The following is a 17,753-nucleotide window of genomic DNA, read 5'->3' as shown; positions in this document are numbered from 1 at the left end:
TTATGGCTGTAATCTAGCAATCTTCATTCTCTGGCTTGAAATACAGCAGTCGTGAGACAACCAACACTGGCGGTCTTTTAGTGGCCACCAGCACGGCAGTCTTCCAAAAGGTCTGTCAATGTCATAATGAGGGCCTAAGAGTTGTGCTGCATTGGTGGATGCAGTTTAACAGCCAGGTCTTGAGTGTCTTCAGAATTCTACGAGTGAAGTGGTGGTCCAGATGTGCATGGTGAGGTTGTTCCAAGATTTAGCCATAAGGAAGGAGAAGGAACGTCCTCTACTGTTGCTTCGGTGGATGTGGGGAGTGCACCAGGGAACAGGAGGTGTCTAGAGAGTTGGTGGAACTTCATGCGGTGGTTGATGTAGGCTGGTCCTTGGTTCTGCTGGGCCTTGTAGGTGTGGATTAGCATCCTGAGTTGACATCTTTTCTATATGGGGCACCACAGGAATTTCTAAAGGTGGGGGGGTGATTTGGGTCTTTTTGTGGAGGTCTAGGATGAGTCTGGCTGCAGCATTCTGTATGGATTGCAATCTCTTCAGCAGGTCTGTAGTGATTCCTGCACAAAGAGCATTCCGTAGTCCAGGCGGCTGGTGACTAAGGCTTGAGAGATGGTGCCTAGGGTGTTGATAGGGAGCTGTTTGAAGATTTTCTGGATGCATGCGAAGAGTGAGGAAGCAGGTGGAAGAGACTGCATTAACCTGGGTATTCAAGGAGAGTTTGCTGTCCGGGATGATGCTGAGACTGCGAGCATGGTCTGTCAGTGTGGGTGAGGGTCCCAGTTCTGAGGGCCACCAGGAGGTGTTTGTTGGTGATGATCAGCACTTCCATTTTGTCTGTGTTGAGTTTCAGGCAGATTATCATTTGCACACCATAAAGAAAGATGTCTTGATTTGTTTAATTCTATTCATGTTTTGTTTCCATCACACTTTGAATTAGAATACTTCTGATTTGTTTTGAAATGTTCACTTACAATTGTTTAAATGTTATGCGCCAGAAATAAAAGTGACATCCTGCAGCATTTCCTTCCAACACGCTCAGTACCCCAGCAAGATTATTAGATAGTTCACTTTACAAAATCCTTCAAATTTGCAGTCAGAGAAAGAAAAGTAAACACTGATCTACGTGTTAAAAGACTAAGCAGAATTTTGGTAGGAGATGTAGTCTGACATTTGATCCCTCTCTTTAAATACATAGTAAATATGACAATATAAAATCAAGATGTAAAGGCACCTTTCATGCTCAATCACCTTCTGAACCCCAGCTTATTTTGGGAGTGTTCCCACACAGAGCCACTCCTGTACTCCAAAACCTATGTGGCCCTGGTGATAAGGTTTTAGTCCCAGGGAAATTTGGATCCATTCCACTTTTTGAGACACCAGGTTACGCAAGGATTTAAGTAATTTACCAAGAATTCCAAAGGAGAACATTGGTCAAATACCTGCATGAATATTATGGCAAAGGTTTGTGCCAGGTAGATGGCACAGACATCCTCAAAATACCAACATAGATCAGGATTATTGTTTTTATATTTTTAAGTTATGCTATTTGAATTTTTTTATGTTATGCTAAAGTGAACTTATAGAGCGCTTCTTCACACGGGACTATGGGAGTGATTACAAGTTTGGTGGGCAGAAAAGGCTGTCCGACAAACTCTGCTGGTCAGGTTGCCACCAGTGCAGCCACCTTTCTGTGGGCCCCATTATGAATTTCCTTCTGGCCCAGCGGGAAACAACTCACAACATTGACGCCGGCAATGTTGAGGTGGGTAGGGTGCACAAGCACCAGTTGCGCAAGTCACTGTGTGCAACGCAGAAAGTGAATTGAGCAATGGGGCTGGCCAAGGGGGCCCCTGCACTGCCCGTGCCAAGTACATGGGCCCCAATGAGGCCCCAAGCACCTCGTCTCTGCCAGCCTTTGCATGGTGGTGAAATTGCCATGTAAAATCTGGCAGAGGAGGGACTCGTAAACCCCAGGGCGGCGCTGCATGCAGTGTTGCCCTGGCGGGTTAGGACCGCTACCACCGCCAGCCCCTCCTCTGGAAGGAAAATGGCGGTGCTGGCAGTCCCACTGCGGCACACCATCCACTGTCATAATGTGGCAGTATGAGCGCCGCCCATGCGGTTGGACCACTGCTTTGGTGCCGGTCAGACCGTCACAGCAACCCTGGCAGTCTTAACACCGCCAGGGTCGTAACGAGGAACTGTATCTTGGTGCAACAAAGCAAAAGAAAGCAGAAGGCACATCTGCTAAAAATAAGGGTTGGCAGCTAAATAGAATGGAGCTGAAGGATTTATTGTTTTGGGAGAGTATGTTCCTTGATCTTCCCTCAAAGAGAAATTTGCTGAATGGTAGGGTATTAAGTAAGACGTTGGCTTAAGATTGGTAGAATTGCTGCGGTTTGTAGCTCCAAAATTTTAAGAAACGGATCATGGTTCTTAAATAGGCGTGACCATTAGTTGCAGTTGCACCCCCTGGTTTGCATCCCCTAACTCTGACATGCATTCCTTTGACTGAAAGTTGTCAAAAGCAGTGTCAGGACCTGAAGGTAAACAGTGTCTTAATGAGTAACGGTTACGTTCTGCAGGTCTCAATAGAACATACAACTTTCCATTTGTTAAAATAAATGCATTCAGCAGTTTAGTTCTCCTCTAAATATATCATAAAATGAAACAATTTTAAAAACACCCAACTTGTTTTCATGCTTTATTGTTCTGAATACATAAAATAAAAGCGTTGGCCAAGGCACTAGGTCTGGTCTTTGGAAGCTAGAGAGATGTTGATTTGTTTTATTATTGCAAGGATATACCACAAAAAAAAAGAAAATAACGTACTGCCTAAACACAGTGCTATATGCTTGCGACAATCATTTTAATAAAAAATAACAATTTATACAGTTTTATTTGGGTCTTTCCCTATTAGGCAAGTGTACTTAGAACAATTGAATAAACCCTTTTAAGGGTCGAGCGTGCAAAGCGCTCTGTCCCTGGTGTAATCCCTCTGTGGGCTTTTTAACCACGCCCATGTCATGCCCATGAGTTTGGTTGGTTTGTGGGCTTGCCTTTTAAAATTCGCTTGATTTAATTAGTGAAAGTTTAGTTTAGTTTTAAGGATTTATAAAGCGCATAGTTACCCTAAGGCATCCCAGCGCTAGCATAACATGACTACTGCCAGAGACAAGGAAGATCCAGAAAATTACCTACAAAAAAGGATAGTTTTGAGTTTTTTCCTAAAAAGCTGCTCTGAGGGTTCATAATGAAGCTCAGAGGGAAGATCATTCCAAAGGCGGGCAGCCTTGGTAGAGAAGGAATTGGCTCCCCAAGCTCTCTTAAACCGAAAGATATTAAAATGTCGGAAGGAGGAAGATCTCAGACTTCGGGAGGGGGCATAGATAAGGATCCGTTTTCTAAAGAACATCGGACCCTTATCATGGAGGGCCCTGTGAACAATACGCAGGGCTTTAAAGTGGGTACGCTGCTTGATGGGGAGCCAGTGAAGTGTTGAAAGAGCCGGCTTTGCGGACAGATGTCTGGGAAGATCAATAAGGAGCCTGGCTGCTGCATTCTGTACTGTCTGCAACTTCTTTATCACATAAGCCGGGGAACTGAGAAACAGAGAGTTCCCATAGGCAAGGCGGGAAAGAATCAGAGTTTGAACGAGGATTCTTCTAGCTGTAGAGGGTAGAAGGTTAAAAACCTTCCTAAGGACTCTTAAAATACCAAAACATGTAGAGGAGACTTTTTTTGCTTGAAAATCCATAGTCAAGCGGGAATCCAACCAAAAGCCAAGGCTTTTTACCTGAGCCTTGGATGGAGGAAGGTTGTTAAAAGCCTCGGAGTGCGATGAGAGGGGGGAGGCTGGGGAACCATTGCCCAGACAATAACTTCTGATTTCCCATCATTAAATTTAAGCTTAGATTGAATCATCCAGTCTCCAATATCCTTCATACAGCAAGAAAGATTGGCCGCGGATGAATCCCCAGAACTAGATAGTGATACCACAAGCTGAGTATCGTCGGCATAGGTGACCAGGGAAAAGTTATAAGGAACAATCACTTTAGCCAGCGGGGATAGATAAACATTGAAAAGAGTCGGACTCGGGGAGGAGCCCTGAGGGACTCCACAAGTCAATGGAAAAATCTCAGAGAAAAAGGCTCTATCCAGAACTTGAAAGGATCTTCCTTTAAGGAAAGCAGAAAGCCAAGACAGTGCTAAACCTTCTATCCCTAATTCAGAGAGCCTGCAACAGAGAAGATTATGGTCCACCGTATCGAAAGCTGCGCTAAGATCAAGTAAAATAACGGCTACATAAGCCCCTTGATCCAAATGTTGACGGGCTGACTCCGTCACTGTAAGGAGAGCTGACTCCGTGCTATGGTGAGCTCTAAAGCCCATTTGAGTAGGATGGAGGAGTTCGTGGCTCTCCAGATAGCTGGTTAATTGATATTTGACATGCTTCTCCAGGATTTTTGTTGAGATGGGAAGGAGAGCAATAGGTCTATAATTCTCCAATAAAGAAGGATCCAGCTTAGGCTTTTTTAGAAGAGGCTTAATGATGGCGTGCTTAAAAGATGAAGGGAGAGAACCTGAAGATAAGGAGTGATTCAGTATTTTTGTGAGAGGAGGAACAACAATATCTGAGACCCGCGAGAGAATGGCAGGGGGGGCGGGATCAAGGGGAGAGCCCGATTTAATTTTAAGGAGGAGGTTGGTTGTTACAGCATCCGTAAGAGGTGCAAAAGCAGTTAATGCGATTCCAGAAAAGGCGGGATCCATTGCTTGATGTTCTAATGACTCCAGGGGAAGAGAGGAAGAGAACCCAGAATATATCTTGATGACTTTATCATGGAAGTAAGATGCCAAGCGATTACTATATTCAACGGAGGACTCTGTGGGAGGGGCTGGCATAGGGATTATGGTCAATTCTTTGAAGATCTGAAAAATTTCCTTCTGAGAGCAGGGGGAATTTTCTATTTTTGTGCCATAGTAGGTGGACTGGGCGGCTTTAATATTTTGGTGATAGAGTCTGATAGATTGCCTATATACTTATCTGTCAGAGGGGCTGTAATTCTTTCTCCAGATTCTTTCTAACTTTTTACATTTCTTTCTTAATTCTAATAAGAAAGGAGAGAACCAGGGTTTAGCCTTATGGGATGACTTATTGACTCTTGATTTAATGGGCAGAATACCATCCAAAGAGGAGGAAATCCACTCATCAAATGAATCTGCAGAGGCAGGAAAGCTGTTGACCCTAAGAGAGGCTTGGAGAGCAGCACGCCACTCCCTGGAAATCAGCTTTGACCAGATACGCCCGGAGGTTAAAGAAGTGGATTGCAGATCTCGTATGACATTATAGGGGAAAGAAAAAGATAGAAGGGAGTGATCTGTCCAATTTAGAGGCAAAGGAGGCGGGCGGTGAGATAAGGGAAATTGCTGAATATAAGGTCCAAAGTATGGCCTTTGGTGTGAGTGGATCCAATTACATGTTGAGTTAAGTCGAGTGCAGTGAGAGAAGCTAGTAGTGATTTAGCTTGAGGACAGTTTTCATTATCAAGATGGATGTTGAAATCCCCAAGAATAGTAAAATTAGGGGATTTACAAATGAGACTGGCTACGACCTCCGGTAAGGAGTCTAAAAAGCGAGTACCAAGTCCAGGAGGCCGATAGAGAAGCATTCCAGAAAAAGTAAAAGCGGGGGACAGATAAAGAGAGAAAATTAAACTTTCACAGTCTGGAATGTCAAAGGAGGATGTGACGCACCTAAAGGTGTTTTTATAAATAATGGCTATGCCGCCACCTCTTCCAAGGGGTCGATCCACGTCAATGCATACATCATGCCTTTTCTGGTGTTTAGTCCGCCTTGAGGGCACCGGCCAAATGCTGAAAAGGTACGAGGCTCCATGTTTTCAGGATTACTTTTTCTCTTTATTTCGTAGGAAGTGTGATCCCGCTGGGCAGGAGTCAATCGCTTTGCATGACATCGACCCTGTTACAAGGATATCTGCACTTCTGCTGGTTACAGGGATAATTGCACTTTTGCCAGTTACGTGGATACTTGCACTTTTGCCGATCCGTTTCACTGCGAGCAAACTTCTGTTTCCTTTTGTGTGTCTGCTTTGCACTCATGGTGGCCGTCGGCTCACTTATGTGAAACTGTTTTGCTTTTGATTTTCAGTTTATGTTGCAAGAAAAGTCCGGTTAGGACTTTACAAAGCTAATAGCTTTAACTCGAGCAAATGCGAGACCCATTGCCTTGCAAATGCTTGTTAGTTTTTTACAGCTGCTACAGGAAACTATGGGGGTCATTACAACCTCGGCGGTCTTTTTGCAAGACTGCCGAGGGACCGCCGTGCGGAAGACCGCCCGTTCGGCGTATTATGACTGTTGGCTGCTCTCCGTCGTTATTCCGACGGAGAGCCGCCAACAGCCATACTTCCGGGCGGCGGGGAAGTGGAGGTTGCTCCACCGACACGCCAACAGAACACCGCCCAGCGAATCACGTCCTGTGATTCGCCATTGCGATGTTCTGTTGGCGGTGTGGTGTCGGCGGAGCTGCCCCCATGGCTCTCGTCCCCTTCCGGAGGATCGACGGACCAGGTAAGTCGATCGTCCGTTAGGGGAAGGGGGTGGGGGGTGTTGTGTGTTGTGTGCGTGCATGGGGGTGTGCGTATGTGTATGTAGAGGGGGTGTGTGGGTGCGTGTATGCTTGCGGGGGTGTTGTGTGTATGGGAATGAGTGCGTGTATGGCTGTTGGTATGGCTGTATGGATGTGTGCGTGTATGTTTGAATGTGGGTGTGCGTGTCTGACTGTGTGTGTGGATGTAGCCATGTATGTCGGGGTGTGTGCGTGTGTGTGTGTTGGTGGTGCCTGCATGCGTGTCAGGTGTGTGTGAGTAATGTTATGTTGGGGGTCGGGCGGGGAGGGGGGCTCTGCCACCTTTGGGGGGTGGCAGGGGTGGTGGGGGTGTAGGGGAGGGAGTCGGGGTGGGGGGTGGAGGGGGGAGACCCCTATCAGTGCCAGGGAAGTAATTCCCTGGCACTGATAGTGCTTACCGCCATGGATTTCATGGCGGTTGAAACCGCTGGAAATCCACGGCGGTAAGCCGGGTCCAAATACCGCCGGCGGTATACTGACGGCCGCCAGCCCTGCAGGCCGGACGGAGAACCGGCAGATGACCATGGCGGTAACCGCCATGGTCATAATTCACCAAGGTAAGACCGCCAGCCTGTTGGCGGTCTTACCGCCGGTTCTCCGCCATCCGCCAGGGTTATAATGACCCCCTATATTCTTATTGGCACAAAAGGTAGATTACTGCCACCTCAAGTCTTGCCAAATAGTTCTGAATTATTTCAAGAAGTTGGATTAAATATGTATTAATTCGTTAGCAGGGGGCATTGCAGTAGTCTGCAATTGAGCCAATCATTAAAGACAGCACCATATTCTGCCCACTAAAACAAGTGTGGTAGGAATGGGCATTAAATTATGCACGTGGAAGGAGCAGGCTGATACTACCATACAGTCTTGGGTGCCTATTTTGAGATAGGGGGCTATTTTATCTCTCAGACATTGACTGAGATGGCGTTTGGATCTACTGTATGAATGAAGTCCTGTCCGAGGGTCATCTTAAGGCTGGTACACAGGATGAAATCCCCTATGATAACCAAGAGATATCTGCTTTATCGAGGGAAAGTGTGAAAATGACTTGCAGACAGTGAAAGGAACCTTTGAATAAATAAACAGGCCAGAATGGTGAAAACCAACACAGCAAGCGGAAATATATGTATTAGGCTCCGACTGTGAGATGGAGGCAAATTACCACTTTACCTATGGATCCAAAAACAAACACTCATACATGTGGGTACACATTCACATACACTGACCACCACATGCCTGCACACATGCACATGCTCCTATAACAGCAAGTGTCTTCAGATAAACATACACATATGTGAGGCCACTTCTTACTTCGTACGGTCATGAAACGTTGATCACAAAAATAGTCACAGTGCAAACACAGACAGATGGATCAAAGTCCTGCTTCTCCCTGTGTAAACAGGAGAGAGCCTCCAACCACCCCTCTTCAGCTCTCCAGGGCATCGGCTTGTGCAACTTGCTTTGCACAGTGACATCCCTGGATGTGAATTTTAGGGAGGGCACACAATGGACCGCACATAAAACTGGTGGGGCCACCGATTAAGAAGAGCTGTGGCTGGGGCCCCATCTTGCCCCCTCTAGAAATGCCACAGGCTTTGCATCCATTTGCCAATGCTAATAGAAGAGCAACCGTTCCATTAAGGTGTCTCTAAACTTTTGCAGCCTAGGGGCTATGATGCCCCTCCCACTGTCTTATTGTAAATGTTACAGGTAGACAAGTGGATGGAGGAGTGGGAGCAAAGGGTTTAAGGGCAGCAGGAAAAGCGGCAGGTGGTACCTTGGAGGGCACAGGGCATGCAGTGGAAGGCTGCTGCTTCAAAAACGTTTGATCTGTTTCACAAATTAAAGGAGGAACGCTTATCTGCACAGAAGAAACACGAAAATGATATTCCAGTGCTGGCCACAAAGTACCCAAGGCAGCTTACTTAGCGTTTCATTTTGCAAGGGTCATGAATATGGCGTAGTTCAAATTGGTAATGAAAACCAACTATTCAGGCTTTGGAATACAATTCAGTTTCTGGTGTTTTCTATATGATGATTATGTCCTTATATTGCTTTTGTTTCTAAGCGCCTAAAAACAGGCTCAATTTGCCGACCTCTGAGTAAAGAAAGAACGAGTTGGCCTACATTTTACATAGTGTTATTATGTACCTTACCAAGTGACATAACTATCTTTTAACCTGTCACAAAAAATTCAACCCAATTCTAAAATACACCTTTGTCGAATTAACACAAAACCCACTAAATGCAGAACTCACCATCACAGAATCCATTACCAAAAAAACACTGATAACTTTGTACCAGTTCTCTCTTCTGAAAAAAGTGAAACCATTATTCCAGAAACCTATCAAAATTTGTAACGCAAACCCTGGTCGTCTTGAATGCGGGAAAAAATAAACTGAGGCTCCATGGAGTACTCAGTATCACTCTGTCAACTCCTCAAAGACATCGTCAAAGACATCTTACACACTGGAGACAATCTCATCAAGGGTTTAAAGACATTATATCACATAACCCAAATTGTGAAAGAACTTAATCCCACCCCAGGGCCTGCATAACTTTCAACATCAGCTATATCACCAACAAGGCCATGTAGACTGTGCCATAATGGCAACCAAAACGGTGCTAGGCTCGAGATGAAAATATGAATGAAAGCAAAAACCATAAGGCTGGTCTTCTCTGTCTATCCTCCTCATATGTGGAACAGCCTCCCCACCAAAATCAGAATGCACCAATCCCCCTGCATTTCATAAGGAAACGGAGGGCACATCATTACAAAGAACACTTTTTTTTAATGAAGTAGATTGTGATCTGGTGTGGGTGATCACCCAAAATTCATTAAATTAACCTGAGCTCAAACACCTGGTAGCTGTGGCACAGAGCAGACGGGCTTAATTTATGGCAATGAGTAAAGTATTTACGCCATACCAAAACAGTATTAAAGGGCAAAACAACAAGGAATAAACCCCCCAAACTAAATTAGAAAAATAGAGTACATATTAATAAAAAGAATGATACCAAAACAATAAAAAAAATCGAGAAGGGGAAATGGAGATATGACTTTTAAAATTTGAAGTAAAAATAGCACCAATAACCACTGAGTGCTAAAGATAGTCGTTTCAGGCAAACTGCACCACAGCATGTGTCAGATACACCAGGTGGGCTCATCCCATTCTAAGTTTTTGGCTTCTGATTTAGGGCCTGATTCAGATATTGGCGGAGGGGTTACCCATCACAACTGTGACAGATATCCTGTCTGATGAAATCTAAATCCCATTATATCCAATGGGATTTAGATTTTGGCGTACTGTATTTCCTCACCGTTGTGATGGAGTAACCCCTCATAGTAACCCAATATATAAATCAGGCTATTAGTCTTTTTTATGAATCTCAAAATCCTTCAATGAGGTAAGCCAGCGTAAAGCTGTGTCTGAGAAAGTTGCATAATAATCGGTCCCCTTTGCCAGGAGGTCCTGCTGACTCTCTGGAGGTCTTAGAAGCTCCAACATTTTCAAAGTACCACATTTTCAAGGTTTCTGGAGCAGCTCCTCTGGGTCACGTGTAAGGCTCCCAAGCCTCAGAGACAGTACTTAGAGATCATGACTCACTTCAGCAAAGGCCACCAGCAGGGCTCAATCCTTGTCCAGGTCAACCAACTGATCCTTGAATTCCTCTCCTTTGTCCTGGGTACAAAAGGGACCTGGTCCAGTCCTTTAGGGCTCCTCTCAAGTTACAGCAAACAGGGTCCAGTCCTCTTCTAATCTTCTGTAGATCCAGTAAATGCCCTGATGATTGTTCCTTGGGGTGTCATGGTTGTTGCCAGTAAATAAGGTGACTCCTGGCCCTTCCCTAAATAATGAGATAAAGGTTGTCCGGGGGTAAGCCTAGCCACTTTTTCAGTATTTATTGTTTGCCCTGCTTGAAACAATCCCACAGTACACCTTACTCCTAAAAATCCAAAATGAGGAAACTCTTCCTCCCTTGTACAAAGTGCATTTGTCTACCTAGAGGTATGGCCAGGTAAATGAACCGTGCTCTCTTTTGTGTCTACTCTAAACTGGTAGTAGCTAGTGTGGATCATGGGAACAAAGTGTTGCCCTTCTCTAGGTTTCACTATACAATAACCTGTGAATGACAAGACCTCAACCCTGCCCCTTTCAAATGAATGAATTTCCTGGAACGTCCCCAGCTGTCTTTCCTGAGTTGAGAGGAATCACATGCCCCACACGGAGCCTATCATGTCACGAGGCCTAAGCAATTTTCACATCTCATTAAGGTCAAGCACTGGCTGGGCAGCCGCTTACAGGTTGATGAAAATTAGCCTGCAGGAACTTCAGACAACAACAATAAAGTAAGCAGAGAAAAAGTTACTTTCTAAAAGTTACCTATGCTAAACCTAACATCACCAATTATTTGGATTTTTTATAAACATGACAAATATTCTTTGAATGACTATTTTAGGTGATACCTGTAACAAGTTATGGATTTAAGTTTATTATCTTTACTTTGACATTTTCTAGGATCTGGCTACAACTCTACAGGTAAAAAAAAGCTTTTCAATTCCAGACACCATAGTTTGTGGACGACAATGTCATCATAGAAGTGATTTTATAACATTCAGAAAAGGGTTCCTCACCTCCAAAAATCCTAACTTGACGGATTTGCAGCAGGCTATTAGGCTGCTGCAGTCTGGCTACATATGTTAGACACGAAGATGTATTTTAGAGGTCAACTCTGTAGATAGGTGCTGCAATCTAGAGGTGGCATCTACCTTCCAGGCCCAGAGTCCAGTTTATATACATTATACTAGGGACCTATAGGCAAGTTGAATATGTCAATAACAGGTAAGTCAATTTGACCATCCAGACATTTTATTCCTGCTTAGTAAATTGTACAGAGTATTACATTCAGCAAAAATAGATTCTGAAAAATCTGGGGTGAGCTACAACATTGTTCTCCTACAAAATAGGAACCCATCTGTCACCTGACTTGCTGTAATAACCATAAAGTATTACACTGGATTCTCAGCTATTTTTCAGAGTTACTCTAATTATAAGGTGCATATGCATTAAACAAATACACACGTCCTTGCATCCCACTGTAAAATATATGATCTCATGTTTTTCTTTACAAGCAATCTAAGCAATAGACTAACATGTGAAGTGTGTTAACTTTGCAAAACCTCATGTGGGCCAAAGTTTCCATCTCAAAATACTTTTGCTGAGAACCCATCTGCAAGTAAGGGGGACATTAAGAGTTTGGCAGAAGGGGCTGACTGACAAACTCCAGCGGTCAGGTTACCGCCAGTGCGGTCCCCTTCCATGGGCCCCATTAGGAGTTTCCCACTGGCCCAGTGGACAACAGCCCACAACATTGACCCCGGCTCATAACTGAGCCGGCGGCAATATTGCAGTGCGTAGGGTGCACCAGCACCCATTGCGCTTTTCACTGTCAGACAGCGCGACGGGGCTGGCCCTGGTGGCCCCTGCACTGCCCATGCCAAGTGCATGGGCAGTGCAGGGGGCCCCATGACCCTGTCTCCACTAGCCTTTACATGGCAGGGCTACCGCCATGTAATTGCTGGCGGAGAAGGGACTTGTAATCCCCAGGGCAGCGCTGGTGGCGGTGCTGCCCTGGCGGATTGGGACCGCTGGTACTGCCAGGCCGTTGGCCGGCTGAAAAGTGGTGGTGATGGTGGTCCAACTGGGGCAGAAACGCCACAGTCATAATGTGGCTCCAGGACCACCACATTGGCAGCGGTCCAACTGCCAGGGTCGTAACGAAGGCCTAAGTCTCGTACATTTTTTCACCTGCAAAACTAACTTTTTGCTGGACTTTTTACTGATTATCACTTTTCAAAGAAGAATACTTTGGAATTTTGTGCAAATTCTACACTTAAAAAAAATCTTTGTTAAACATGCAGTGGTCAACTGCATAGATTTGGTATGTGCTTTGATAAACACGGATTCACAGCTCTTAGTCCATAAAAAAATCTATCTACAACAGTGAATTGTCTTTCTTCATGTCACTAGAGATCAGGCTTCGGAATAGCTGCAGGACTTACCCCGATGAATTCACAGATTGATGGAGGCACCTGGTGGGGCTCAATCCATCAATTCAAAGTTATATCTAATTTGGAAATGTTGCACATAACATTAGCCTAGTCACAATACTATTAATCATGCAATAAAACATTCCCTACTACACTCAAATCTGTTATTTTGGGCATATCTCCCTCCCCATTTGCTTAATTGATCTCACCTGCATAATTCTAATTGATGTAGAGACAAAATCCTGCATTGAGGCCATTACAAAATATTGACATTTATAGTCAGTGTGATCAGGCAAAGACTCACAGCAGCTAGTGACCATACCAATAATACTGTGCAGATGACGGAGACAATTCCTTCACAGTATCAGGGTAAGAGTGTACATTATCTATAGGAAGAAGCATGAAAAACTGTGATTAAGTGATGAAATGTTGATGTCACACAGTTCTTGCAGGTCCTACTGAGTATTTAATCTTTTTGATTGAAAATCTTGACTTAGGTAACATGCCACGTTGCTCATGAAGAATTCCACCTACAAATTGCATTATTTCAATAAACTAAATACACGTGTAAGTCTATTGATTTGTATGACTGCACTCACAGCAGAAACCTACCACAGTGCTAAATCCACATCTAGTTCCCATCACTGATATATCATCTTTATCTACAGTCAAAGAAAAAAATACCGACCCTTGAACTTCCTTTATTCTTGGGCAGAAGTTAATGTAGATTGCCACCCAGAAAATATAGTTTGAGGGGAAGGACAACAAGTTTTCATATTTGTTTTGTCCAGTGGACAAGTAGGTTGGCCATATCGCCCTGTGGTACAAGCACTTTAACTGTATAGTACCACAGAATGTTGTGAGAAAGAGAATCATCCACCACTGAGAGATTTGTATTCGCATGAATGATTGTTCCAAATTATAGATGTGGTTCATTGATGCAAACCCTATTAGGGTGGGCGAGCTCAAAGAAATCAAGTGAGCTGTAAGCTCAGCTTGCATGACTGACAGTGGTTGCAATTACACAATGTACACTTTTGCAAGATGTAACAATTTGAGGCTATGTGAAATACTCCCAGAATGCTCTCTGATCTTAAGCAAAGCCAGAGAGAAGCATGACAGAAATGTGATTGTGTCCTGGCAAAAATAAATGTATACATAAAATGGCAACTTGAAAAAACACTGTTAAACTTAGACAACTTTAAATACCATTTCTGTGAAGCAAGATTTAATAAAACTGTGTTTGATACATGCCAATATTGAACAAAAAGGTTAGGCCCGTATTTATACTTTTTTTAGCGCCGCATTTGCGTCGTTTTTTGACGCAAAAACGGCGCAAACTTGCAAAGTACCATTGTATTTTGTAGGTTTGCGCCGTTTTGCGTCAAAAAGCGGCGCAAATGCGGCGCTAAAAAAAAGTATAAATACGGCCCTTAGGGCCATATTTATACTCCGTTTGCGCCGAAATTGCGTCGTTTTTTTTGACGCAATTTCGACGCAAAACTAACGCCAACTAACGCCATATTTATACTATGGCGTTAGAGGCGAATAGCGCCAAAGTTCCCGGAATGTGCGTCATTTTTTAGCGTGAACCCCTTCCTTGCGTTAATGATATGCAAGGGAGGCGTTCCCGTCTAAAAAATGACTCCCAGGACTTTACGTGGTATTTATACTCCCGGGCAAAAGAGACGCCCGGGAGTTGGCGTGGCTAAAAACGGCGCATTTGCGCCACTTTTTAACTCCTGCTCAGGGCAGGCGTTAAGGGGCCTGTGGGCTCAAAATGAGCCCACAGGTGGCCTCCCATGCCCCCAGGGACCCCCCCTGCCACCCTTGCCCACCCCAGGAGGACCCCCAAGGATGGAGGGACCCACCCCAGGGACATTCAGGTAAGTTCAGGTAAGTTTTATTTTTTATTTTTTATATTTTATTTTTGTGGCATAGGGGGGCCTGATTTGTGCCCCCCTACATGCCACTATGCCCAATGACCAGGCCCAGGGGACAGAAGTCCCCTGGGCATGGCCATTGGGCAAGGGGGCATGACTCCTATCTTTACAATGATAGGAGTCATGTTGATGGGGGATGGGCGTCGAAAATAAATGGCGCAAGTCGGGTTAAGACGATTTTTTCGACGTAACCTGACTTGCCCCATTTTAAGACGCCCATGCGCCATCTTCCCCCTACGCCGGCGCTGTCTGGTCTACGTGGTTTTTTCCCACGCAAACCAGGCAGCGCCGGTCTGATTGCGCCGTCTAACGCCATTCCATAAATACGGCGCCCGCATGGCGCTTCAGAATGGCGTTAGACGGCGCAAAACTTTTTGACGCTAAACTGCGTTAGCGCAGTTTAGCGTCAAAAAGTATAAATATGGGCCTTAGTTTTCAAGAATCAGTGTAAAGCCATTATGAACATCATGAAAAATAAATTAGGTTCCCCATTCTTAAAGAATGTCACAAAGTGTACTCATAGGCATGCAGCCTTGCACTGGTGCAGATGTATGACTTTCAGGCATTCACAAGTGTTTACAGACCTAGTCCTAGAAAACATACATCTAGCAACTTTTCTGAATTCCTTTTTACATTTGTATATTTGCTTAGGAAAATTCTTGCCAATCCATTGCAATTTGTTTCTGTTTTTTCCTATCGAGAAACCCCTTTCCATAGACCCACACTTTTCTTTCTCTCACTCTGGCAAAAAATATTCCTGCACTTGTCTAGAGTAAATTGCGACCTTTCCAAATCTGGGAGTAGATTTTAGAGGACTTGATAAACATGTAAGTTTGAAGGTGTGCACAAACAAACATTCGAATGCACAGGCCCATGGGCCACTCCAGGCGTGAATCTGATGCTTTTTTGCCTACTTGCATCCCATGCTTGTCAATTTACAGGAAAGGTGGCAAAATTACAGCCTTGCTAGAAACTGACACCTGATGTGGTGTGAGCTCTGACATGATCCAAGAGGTTGTTCTGAGTTCTAATATACTAAGAACACTGCCATAATCTCTTACCTGTATGTATGGCACCAGATGGGAAAATTGAATTTTATTACACGAGAAGTGGATTTTGAATTACCCCATCCTATGAACAAGTAGATAGTGGTGTTAACCTGCAGAGGGGAGAGCGCCGTGCGCATAAAAAACTAATATATTTAAAAACAGCCGCAATAGTGTTCTTAGTGTATCCACCAGTTTTCGGTCAACAGTAAAAATCAGAGTTTTGTCTGGTGTCAGTTTTGATTCATCATAAGGTAGTACAGATGGTTAATGTGCCTGATGCAAAGAACGTGTTGCATGCAGATCACAGAAGTGACTTTTATGTGGATAGCACAGTGGGTTACTGTCCTTGTTGCGGACATCCTTTTGTTATTTGCTGGTCATAAGTTACTCCACTAAAATAGCACAGAGGCCAATGAATTGTCATCAAAGAGCTGCATGAAAACTGAATTGTGTAGTTTAGAACGTTATGTTTTTCCAGTTTGCTAAAAAGGGCCCAACTTGAATAGAAATGCATTAGTAAAGCACACCACTGTGGCACGTTTTAAATCCTAAACGTGTGCTTCTCCAGAGTAAACCATTTTAAAATATACTGTCAACTTGTAAGGATGACATGTGACTCCTACAACTCGTGACCCTCATTGTCCTCAGTAGCATTTGTTCTCTGTCCTCGTATAATGTATATGATTGTGTGTGGTGTTAAGTGCACAGACACCGTACATTCTAAAATAAAATAAAGGCATGCGAAAAAGGAGCTGTGGAGAGATGAGGGGCGCCACTGGAGGGTGACAGTGAGGGAATCCGTGGAGAAAGCATGTCTTTCGAAATACTGCAAAAATGGAGTCCTGGAGCCAGCTAAAGCCCTTGGCCTTGAACTCTGAGTTATTTTCTAATGTCGCTATGCAGTTTGAGGTACATTAGTCTATGCATTGAGCTCCACCAATAATCTCTCTTCTTGAGGGAACCCACATTTCCTAACAGATCCAGCACTGTCCGCAGCTGGGTTTAACGTTTCAGTTCTTTCACTTGTCAGATTACTTTGCCCTAGATTGGATATCCGAGGGGACAAAAGCCACTCTTCCGGAAATCACCGGCTTTTAGATTCTATTCAGACAAACGGGGAAAGCCCAGACGCATCTTGCAGCGATGGTGACAACGCAGCATTGCTATTAAGGAAGTTGGGAGATATTTTAAAAGTCTGCGCCCTAATACATTTTTTTTATTTTTTTAATGTATTTAGTATAAACATCTTACCGAGGGGCCTTCTGGCTCAGCCACCGCGAGTCTATTTGAAGGTCCCCCGCCGGAGGGAAGTGTTCCGTTCCGCAGAGGTCTCAGGCCGGTAACAGCCCCCGTCGGCCGACAACATCCCCCTCACTAGCACATTCCAGAGGTATCTAGAACAGGGGGCGTAGAGTAAGGGGGGTGCAAAGGCCCCGAATGCGGTGTCGGACGAGCCCCAAAAAAACCAGCAGAAATCCAACAAGAAATCTGGAAACTCAGGAGTCGCAACCAGGGCGCTGCCTCGACTTTCGTAACTGTGGGAGTCTCGGGTCGGATTCCCGTCAGGCGGGGCAGAGGGGAGTCCAGGGAGAGGAGGGGACGGGGAGGGAAGTGCAGGAGGCGCTCTGCTGATTGGGAAACGCGCTCTGCTGATTGGGAAACGCGCTCCGAAGCCTAGGCTGCAACTCTACCTGTCCCGCTATCCCTCCGCCCACCTTAACCTGCGCACGAGCTACGCGTGCCAGCCCGGCAGGTGGAGGGCAGGGTACGGCGCAGGTGGGAGGCACTGCAGTTTGCAGATTTCACTTAGTGTTGCACCAAGCGCCGGTGCATCCCTGCCTCAACCCGCGCCCTGACGACAATGCCATTAGTGACGTAAGAGGCAAAGCAGTTGTCAGGGGCACCCTATGTGTCCCCTACATTCTTATTATATTATTATATATATAGAGCAACATTACGGTGTACTAAAACAAATATAATATAGGTTTTTGTTCAGTGCACATACTGAACTCACGTATTTCAATGTGTTCTCAAATACAATAATGATAAATAGGAAA

At 44.8% G+C, this 17,753-nt stretch overlaps 1 protein-coding gene across 8 annotated transcripts in view; it reads right to left on the bottom strand.

Moving 5' to 3' along the window:
• The window catches only part of HPN (hepsin), a 162,415-nt gene extending 145,171 nt beyond the window's left edge, over positions 1-17,244 (bottom strand). For 4 of the 8 annotated variants that reach the window (XM_069201093.1, XM_069201090.1, XM_069201092.1 and 1 more), the window contains exon 1: positions 16,948-17,244. The gene's annotated coding sequence lies outside the window, so the exon portion shown is untranslated. The remainder of the gene's footprint in view (positions 1-16,947) is intronic. The other 4 variants (XM_069201095.1, XM_069201089.1, XM_069201088.1 and 1 more) reach the window with 3 other exon arrangements.
• Between the last annotated feature and the right edge of the window lie 509 nt (positions 17,245-17,753).

Source organism: Pleurodeles waltl, chromosome 7 (genome assembly GCF_031143425.1).
Source record: "Pleurodeles waltl isolate 20211129_DDA chromosome 7, aPleWal1.hap1.20221129, whole genome shotgun sequence".
Classification (NCBI taxonomy): domain Eukaryota; kingdom Metazoa; phylum Chordata; class Amphibia; order Caudata; family Salamandridae; genus Pleurodeles; species Pleurodeles waltl.
Note: the sequence above shows the minus strand (reverse complement) of the source record. Positions and strands in the feature narration are given on the sequence as shown.